This window comes from Lathyrus oleraceus, chromosome 6 (assembly GCF_024323335.1).
Source record: "Lathyrus oleraceus cultivar Zhongwan6 chromosome 6, CAAS_Psat_ZW6_1.0, whole genome shotgun sequence".
Lineage (NCBI taxonomy): Eukaryota > Viridiplantae > Streptophyta > Magnoliopsida > Fabales > Fabaceae > Lathyrus > Lathyrus oleraceus.
The window spans coordinates 82,461,674-82,470,070 of NC_066584.1; the positions used below are offsets into that span (position 1 = coordinate 82,461,674).

The 8,397-nt window shown below is 36.7% G+C and overlaps 1 non-coding gene across 1 annotated transcript; it reads left to right on the forward strand.

Annotated features, from left to right (window-relative positions):
- The first annotated feature begins 7,236 nt into the window (after positions 1 to 7,236).
- On the forward strand, positions 7,237 to 7,343 carry LOC127099912 (small nucleolar RNA R71). The gene has a single exon (XR_007794374.1). It is a non-coding gene; the product is annotated as a small nucleolar RNA R71 (small nucleolar RNA).
- The last annotated feature ends 1,054 nt before the right edge of the window (positions 7,344 to 8,397 follow it).

Genomic DNA, 8,397 nt, shown 5'->3' on the forward strand with positions numbered 1-8,397 from the left:
AGCGAAGATTGACATCATGCATCTTTGGAATGTTGCGGGAGCGTTGCATAGTCCAAATGGCATTCATCATTAAGCAAATGTACCATAAGGGCATGTGAAGGTTGTTTTCTCTTGGTCGTCAGGATGGATAGGAATTTGAAAGAATCCTGAATAACCGTCTAGATAGCTGAAGTGGGGATGCTTAGCCAATCGTTCAAGCATTTGATCAATGAAAGGTAGAGGAAAATGATCCTTTCGAGTGGCTTTGTTTAGTTTCCTATAATCGATGCACATTCTACTTCCGGTCACCATTCTTTGTGCTATAGATTCGCCCTTCTCGTTCTTAACAACTGTAACACCCCCTTTCTTGGGTACTACATGAGCGGGGCTAACCCATTGACTATCGGAGATTGGGTATATGATTCCTGCATCTAATAACTTCTTTACTTCATCCTTGACTATAGTACTTAAGATTGGGTTGATCCTTCTCTGGTGTTCTCTAGAGGTTTTACAATCTTCTTCTAGCATAATGCGATGCATACAGATAGAAGGACTTATTCCTTTTAGGCCGGCGATGTTGTAGCCTAACGTAGTTGGATATGTTCTTAAGACATCTAATAACTTTTCAGTTTCAATCTGTCCTAAGTCTGCATTGACTATTACTGGTCTTTTGAGTTCAGTGTCTAGGAATTCGTATCTTAGGTTCTTTAGTAGTTCTTTTAATTCTAGGTCTGGTTTCCTCGGGCATGGCATGTGATTGGGTGTAAGTGCTAAGCATTCGCTTAGACTGTCATTTTGGTATGGTTCATGTCAATTATCATCTTCAAAGATTCGAGGGATTCGTATTTTCATTATACTAGAATATGTGGTTTCTTGCATCTCCATCTCTCTTACGCACTCGTCTATGACATCAAGTAGATCACAGGTATCGTCTATAGCTGGCGCTTGTAAGAATTGTGTCAAGATGAATTCGACTTTTTCTTCTCCAACTTAGAATGTTAGCTTACCTCTTTTCACGTCTATTATGGCTTCGGCGATATCTAAGAATGACCTTCCTAATAAAATAGGTGTAATGGCATCTTCTTTGATGTCCATGATTATGAAGTCTGTAGGAATGTAGAATTGTCCTACACGTACTGGGACATTCTCTAGTATACCAACAGGATATTTGATTGAGCGGTCAGCTAGTTGAACAAACATCTTGGTTGGTCTTAGTTCTCCCATGTTGAGCCTTTTACCGATGGATAAGGGCATTACACTAATGTTGGCTCCTAAGTCGCATAGAGATTTGTCTATGACGAACTTCCCAATGACACAGGGTCTGGAGAAACTACCTAGGTCTTTAAGTTTGAGAGGCATGTTGTTTTGGATTATTGCGCTACACTCAGCAGTAAGTGTAATTATTTCATTATCCTCGATCTTTTTCTTATTGGATAAGATCTCTTTAAGAAACTTGGCATATGAGGGCATTTATGTGATAGCTTCTGTAAAGGGAATTGTAATATTCAGTTGCTTCAGAAGTTCAACAAATTTCTTGAATTGCCCTGCAGTTTTAGAATTTGCGAGTCTTTAAGGATACAAAATGGGTGGTTTATAAGTGTAAGACCCCAATTTTGACCCTAAGATCCCTCATGCAATTCCATCATAAGCATTAGCATTGGGATCATACCTTGGCACCCTCCTTACCCCTCTTTCGTTGGGTTTGTTTTGGGAGAGATCACCAAGCACTTTGTGATTATATCATACTTGTATTTTATCATTTCACTAACCAAAATACCAAAAATATGTCTTTGCATTTGCCTAACTCTTTTGTAGGAAGGGCATGATCCCACTGATTCATCAAGTTCACATCTAGGATTTGAGACCCTCATCACAAAGAGAACAACCATGAGTTGATCCAAGAATGGTTATGAGCATCATATATGAGTCCCAATGATCTCTACATGTTATATTGATCATGTTTTCTTCAAGAGTTGGGAGGTGATTTGCCTTGAAAACCCTAGTTTGACTGGGTATCTTGAGTAACTTCTCCAACAAGATGTCTTACCAATTGATCAAATTTCTCAAGGGTCACTTCAAAAATCATCATATTATGCATATATGATCTACCATGAGCCTAAAAAGTCAAGAGAATTGGAAGTTAGCAAGTTGGTTGATGGTGGTTGGCCAGATAGATTCATCTGATCAAAACTGGGTCTCCCTAAACCCTATCTCCTACAATTTTCACCATATGAAGATGATTCTAAGATCCAACTTACTCTAAATGACATTGAAAACAAATTTCATGTTGAGACCTAGAGCTAGTTTTTCTTGGAAAATTATTTTCTATGTTGAAACATTATAGGTCATTTTGTCTAAACCCTAATTTGAAAGTCAACTTCCGAAGGCCATAACTTGCTCAATTTTTATGAGATAAAAGATTTCCAAGTTGCAAAATAAAATTCAATATGTCTACTTCAAATTTGATGTTTTGAGTGGGAGATAATTCAACTTTTTTGAGCATGTGATATGAGGTTTCATTATAGGTCACTTTTGACCTATACCATTGATCAAGTGATTTTTCCAAACTTCAAAAATGCATAACTCTATCATTTAAAATCCAAATGACATAAAATTTATGACCGTTTTTAATTTCTTTGAGATATCTACAACTTTGATGAAGATACATTTCTCATTTGAAGCTTATATAAAAGTTAAGCAAGGTGGAATATTGAGACATATGGCTTGACACTTAGAAAATTTTTGATATGTCAAAAATTTCCAAACTTCCACCTCAAATTTCTTCAAGTTAAAAACTCCAAATGGAAAAGAGTTGAATATGAAAGTTATTCCTCTTGATCTCACCTTTCCGGAGAGCTTAAATTCATTCATTTTGGACAAGGAATGCATAGGCTGCGCATGGCATGAACATGGTGTCATCACTTGGCAAGGATCAAACTTCAAATCAAAATATACACTTGCCTTGCAATCCAAGCTGAATTCAGATCATCTCACACTCATTTGTGGACTTATGGAAATGATTTTATGGGCCTATGCGTGCCCATGCACCCATGCATCATCAATGACCAAATTTGGAAAGTGAATTCAAGTGTGCAAAAAGCAATGGATTCAGCTATAAATAGAGTTTCATATGCTCAGCATTTCACACACATTCGCGCCAGCTTTGATCCCCTAACTCTAACCCTCACATTGCAAAGGTTAAACCTGAGAAATTCACTTGAAATTTGAGTTTGAATTTCCACTGTTTTGAAATTCAAATATCTGGGAATCCATAGCCTTTTGAGTATTCAATCCTTCATCTGCAAGCATTGAAGGTATTTTCCAAAAAATTTGACCTCTTTGATTCTCTCTAATTCTTGCTCAATTCTATTGATTCTTTGGTTGTCTGAATTCCTACCAATGTAGGCAAGAAGATTGAGTTTCTTTGAGGCCAAATCGAAGCAACTCAGTTCATGTACCTCAAATTTCAACTCCATGTATCTCTCAATATACTTGGAGTTAGAGTGAATTGAGGCCAGATTCGAACTCAGTGCCATTTTTACTTTGTATCATGTCCTTATTTTTAATTTTGGTGATGGTTAAAGATGGACCAGTCTGGTAAGGTCCACTGGAGAAGAAGACTGGAGCTACAACTCCGTCCACGCGCTGACATGTCTCACAGCCACATGATCCTCTTGATTTGTTTTAATATGGAGCGTGCATTTGAATTACCAATGTTATGGCGCGCTGACTTGAGTCCATCGTGGATAGCGCGTTTATGGCCACTTGATCTGCCACCTCAATTATTGAGAGAGATCAAGTGGTCCACGTTTTTTCTGATATTTTAATTTTCATTTTAATTGCATTATTTTCAATAATTCATATTAAATTCAATATTGATCCAAAAAATATGGGACTTTCACCAAAAAATTTCAAATATTTTTCTCTTTCATATTCTGAATTAAAATTATTTTCTGGATCATTATTAATATTTTTCATGAATTAATTGATTTTAAATTTGTTTTTAATTGTTTAAAAATATTTTTGAATGTCCAAAAATTATGAAATTTTTTCTCCAAGGTCCTTTGACCTTGTTTAACCTATGATAAATCTCATGGCCATTTCTTCAGTGTTTTGATTAGATTTTAGAAATTGGACAAATCATATTTAATTTAAATGCACTATTTTAGTATTTTAATTTGAATAAATGCCAAATAAATTTGTTGACCAATTGTGATGACTTGTTTATGTTTGACTCTTGTTGTTGGGCCTTGGTCAAGGTTGATTTGACCTTGTCAAATTAATATCATTGGATTTAGGGGATTGATGGAATATACATTCCATCTCCCAAAATGAATGAATGATATTAGTTTGGTAAAAGTCCTCCTTTGACCAATTTGTGTTTTGATCCATTCCCCTCCCACTTCATCTTATTCCCTTTCTTCATTCATTCATTCCATTTGGCCTATGATATCTCATAATCCTAAGGCTAGTTGATTGGAAAATTGACATGAGTATGGATGAGATTAGGCCACACCTTTTCCATATTCTTTTTTTGTGTGGTATGTTTCATGAGCATAGTCCATTATACTATGTGTCTAACATGCATTAACACCAAAATTTTATTGTCCGACCTCAAATAGTTGTGACTTCTACATAAGTCCAATTACAATTGCTTAACATAATGCTAAATTTATGACATAAAAGGCATAAGCATTCTAGTTAGTGAGATTGTAAGTCTCCCCTGTTTCATGTTATTGCGTGGAAACTTGGCCTTATTTCCTTCCTTTGGAAGATGTTTTGGCTCAAGGATTCATGCTTGTGATAAGTGGGTTGAGTGTTCTCCAAAGAATGTCTTAAAATGAAAAGCAAAAGCAAACCAATACTAACTTTTAACCTTTTAACTACTAACTTTTAATTCCAAGCCCTTTACTTTAATGCCATTTAATTTTTGTTTCTACTCATTTGCCATTGTTCATATCATTCTAATTGTTTATGTTAATGCAATTTTCACTTTGTCCATTTGGACCATATTGTGTGATATATTTTGTTCGTGTATACTTTGCTTGTTTGTGTGGTCTTTGACCATTAATGTACATAATAACAACAAAAACCCTAAAAGACTTTTGTGTGGATTGTTGGCTTGATCTTGGACAAATGGACTTAGAATCTAGGCAACATTCCTATGCTAAAGGACTTGGCCAATGCCAACTTGTTGAAGAACCAAGTGCTTGCAATTTGAAACTTCATCTGATACATTATTCAAGATCCTTTTGAGTTCATCTGTAACATGATCATTGTGAAGCTGTTATTTTGAACCTGTGACTTGTGGAATCCATCTGTTACATGGGCTATTTTGGAGAAGATCATGGAATGGATAAGCTTGGATGTGGCCATCTTTATTTGATGCCTTACTCTTTAAGATAATATAATTGTGAATTTGTGTGTTGCTTGATTCTAAAAGTCCAAGGGAATTCTGGGTTTCTATTGACATTCTTGTTTATCGGATTGCTACCCATTTGGTCAGATCTTTTCAACTCTAAACTTTTAATTTTGTACATAGGATAGTCTCTTCATCTTCTCCCCATTTATTTAATTTCAAAATCTCTCCCTCCATTTTTTCAAAATCTTATTTGTGTGAACTACTTTTGTTCTAAACTTTGACCACTTTTGCAAAAAGATAGAAACTTTGGCCTTATGCCATTGCATTTTCAAACTTCTTTTCTTAAAACAAACTTGTAAATAGACTTAACTATACTTGACTTAAACTTTAAAAAAGCCAAAAAGAATTAACTCATTCAAACCATTTTTAGGCTTTTGTGCCTTTGTAACTTAATTTTTTGTTAAAAATAATGCATCCACTTTGAAATTTCTATCATGAACTACGAGGTTTTGATCCCTCATTTTTATGTTGGTATGTAGGCACAAGACCGAAGGTCTTGTCAAACACAAAAATATAATTAATGAATTCTTTTCTCATCCCCCCATTCTATTTGTTTGTAAACATCACTTTATACCAAGTACATATGCAAACAAAAAGGACTCCCTAGGAGTACCTAGGACACTTTGGGTGCTAACACATTCCCTCTGTGTAACCAACCCCCTTACCTGTAATCTCTGACATTTTATTAGTTTTAATTTGAAAACTTCTTACTTTTTGGGTTTTGTTCGTACTTTTTCCCTTTTCCTTTGGAAACAATAAAAGCGCGATGACGACTCTTGTTATTTGATCTCTAGCTTATCCATAGCTTGATGATCATGAATTTCCCGCTACAATAAGGTGGTTGAGGCACATAAGGTTTTTCTTTCTCTTCGGCCTCTTGGGTGTTATCTTCCTTCTCCTTTAGTTCACTTACCTTCTTAGTTGTCGTTTTGCCAGGTTTTTGGTACATGGCAGGATTTTGGAGTGTTGGATCTACGGGTCCGTCTAGTTCTTTTCCACTTCTCAATATAACAAAATTTGCATGTCCTTTAGGATTAGCTTGTGGCTGTCCAAGAAATGTGCCAGCGGGAGCAGCAGTAGATGCTTGTTGTTGGTGGCTAAGGCGTCTACTTTGCTTGCTAATCTGTGTTTCAAGCATTTTGTTGTGGGTGGCTAAGGCGTCTACTTTGCTTGCTAATTGTTTAAGTTGCTCACTAGTATGTATGTTTTGGTTCAAGAAGTCTTTATTTATTTGAGCTTGGGTAGCTATGAAGCTTTCCATCATTAGTTCAAGGTTGGACTTCCTAGGCACGTTAGGAGCATTAGTAGTTGGCTTTTGATATCCAGGTGGAACAACGGGTGCTTGGCCAGGTGCATACAAGGTGTTGTTGTTCTTGTACGAAAAGTTAGGATGATTTTTCCATCCTGGGTTGTAGGTATTCGAATAAGGATTTCCTTGTGCATAATTTACTTGATTAGTGGGGACTCCTGCTAATATATGACATTCTGGTGTAGTGTGTCCAGGAATTCAACATAACTCATAGTTTGGAGTTACGGCAGCCACAATGGCTGCGGGTGGTATGGTCAAGTTGTCAAACTTTTGAACAAGGGCATCTACCTTTGCGTGGATGTGGTCAAGGCTACTGATTTCGTACATTCCACTTTTTGTTTGGGACTTTTCTACTGGAGTTCTTTCACCTCCCCATTGGAAATGGTTTTGGGCCATGCTTTTGATGAGTTGATAAGCTTCGCTGTATGGCTTGTCCATAAGTGCACCGCCCGCAGCAGCGTCTACTGCCAGTCTTGTGTTATACAAAAGCCCAGTGTAAAATGTGTGAATGATCACCCAGTCTTTGAGACCGTGATGTGGACATATCCTCATCATGTCTTTGTATCTCTCCCACGCGTCGTAGAGAGATTCTGCATCTTTTTGTCGAAATTCATTGATTTGAGCTCTCAGCATAGCAGTTTTGCTTACGGAAAATATCGAGCTAAGAAAACGTTCTTCAGTTCTTCCCATGTAGTAACTGAGTTGGATGGCAAGGATTGCAACCAATCCCAAGCTGTGTCTCTTAGAGAGAAAGGAAAAAGGCGTAGTCTTATCGCATCTTGAGATACACCATTCTCCTTCACAGTGTCTTTGTACTGCACAAACTTGGTCAAATGTTCATTAGGGTCGTCCGTAGGATTTCCAGAAAATTGATGTTGTTGGACAACTAATAATAATGAGGGTTCCAACTCGAAATTATTTCGATCGATAGCAAGGGCAGCGATGCTGTTGTGAGGTTCTTGTTGGGACGGGGTAGCGTAGAACTTAAGAGGACGATTATGTGGTCCTAATGTAGCCATGGTTGGTTTTTCAACTGGTTCAGTAGTAGGAAAGAAGATATCGGGAATATTGTACCTTTGTTGGTAAGTATTCGACGTCTTAAATATAAGAAACGCTATAATTCTGTGATTGGTGGTGTTAAGTTTTCACCTTGTGAGCGAGTACTTGGCATACAACCGAGAAATAAGGGAAAGGAAATCAGTTTTTACCTTAGTCTATACTGTGCAATGAAAGAATCGCACTATTTGACTAAGTCAGGTCCCCGGCAACGGCACCAAAAACTTGATACGTCTCGTGACTGTACATAAAATATAGTCTATCAGATACTTAACTGCAAGTGCGCAGTCTAGTTGTTTAGTTTTAAAAGATATCAAACCCACATGGATCGATGGTCAAACTAATGCTATCGATGTTACTATGTTTAGCTAAGGCGGTGATTTTTAGAGGTTTGGTTGAACAAAAATTAAATCTAAAGGAAATTAAGTTTTTAAGAGAATATTAATAAAGGGATATCAGTATGCAACGCATTAATCGTCAGGGTTTTGATAAGTCACCGGTGTATATTTTAATTACCAAATATCTTTTAGTAGAAAATACTCATTTAAAAGGCTTTATCTCACACTCTCGTGATTGTTGACTCGGACTATACTTTTAAGTTAGAATGTACGCTCTCGCTGTCCCATTTGAA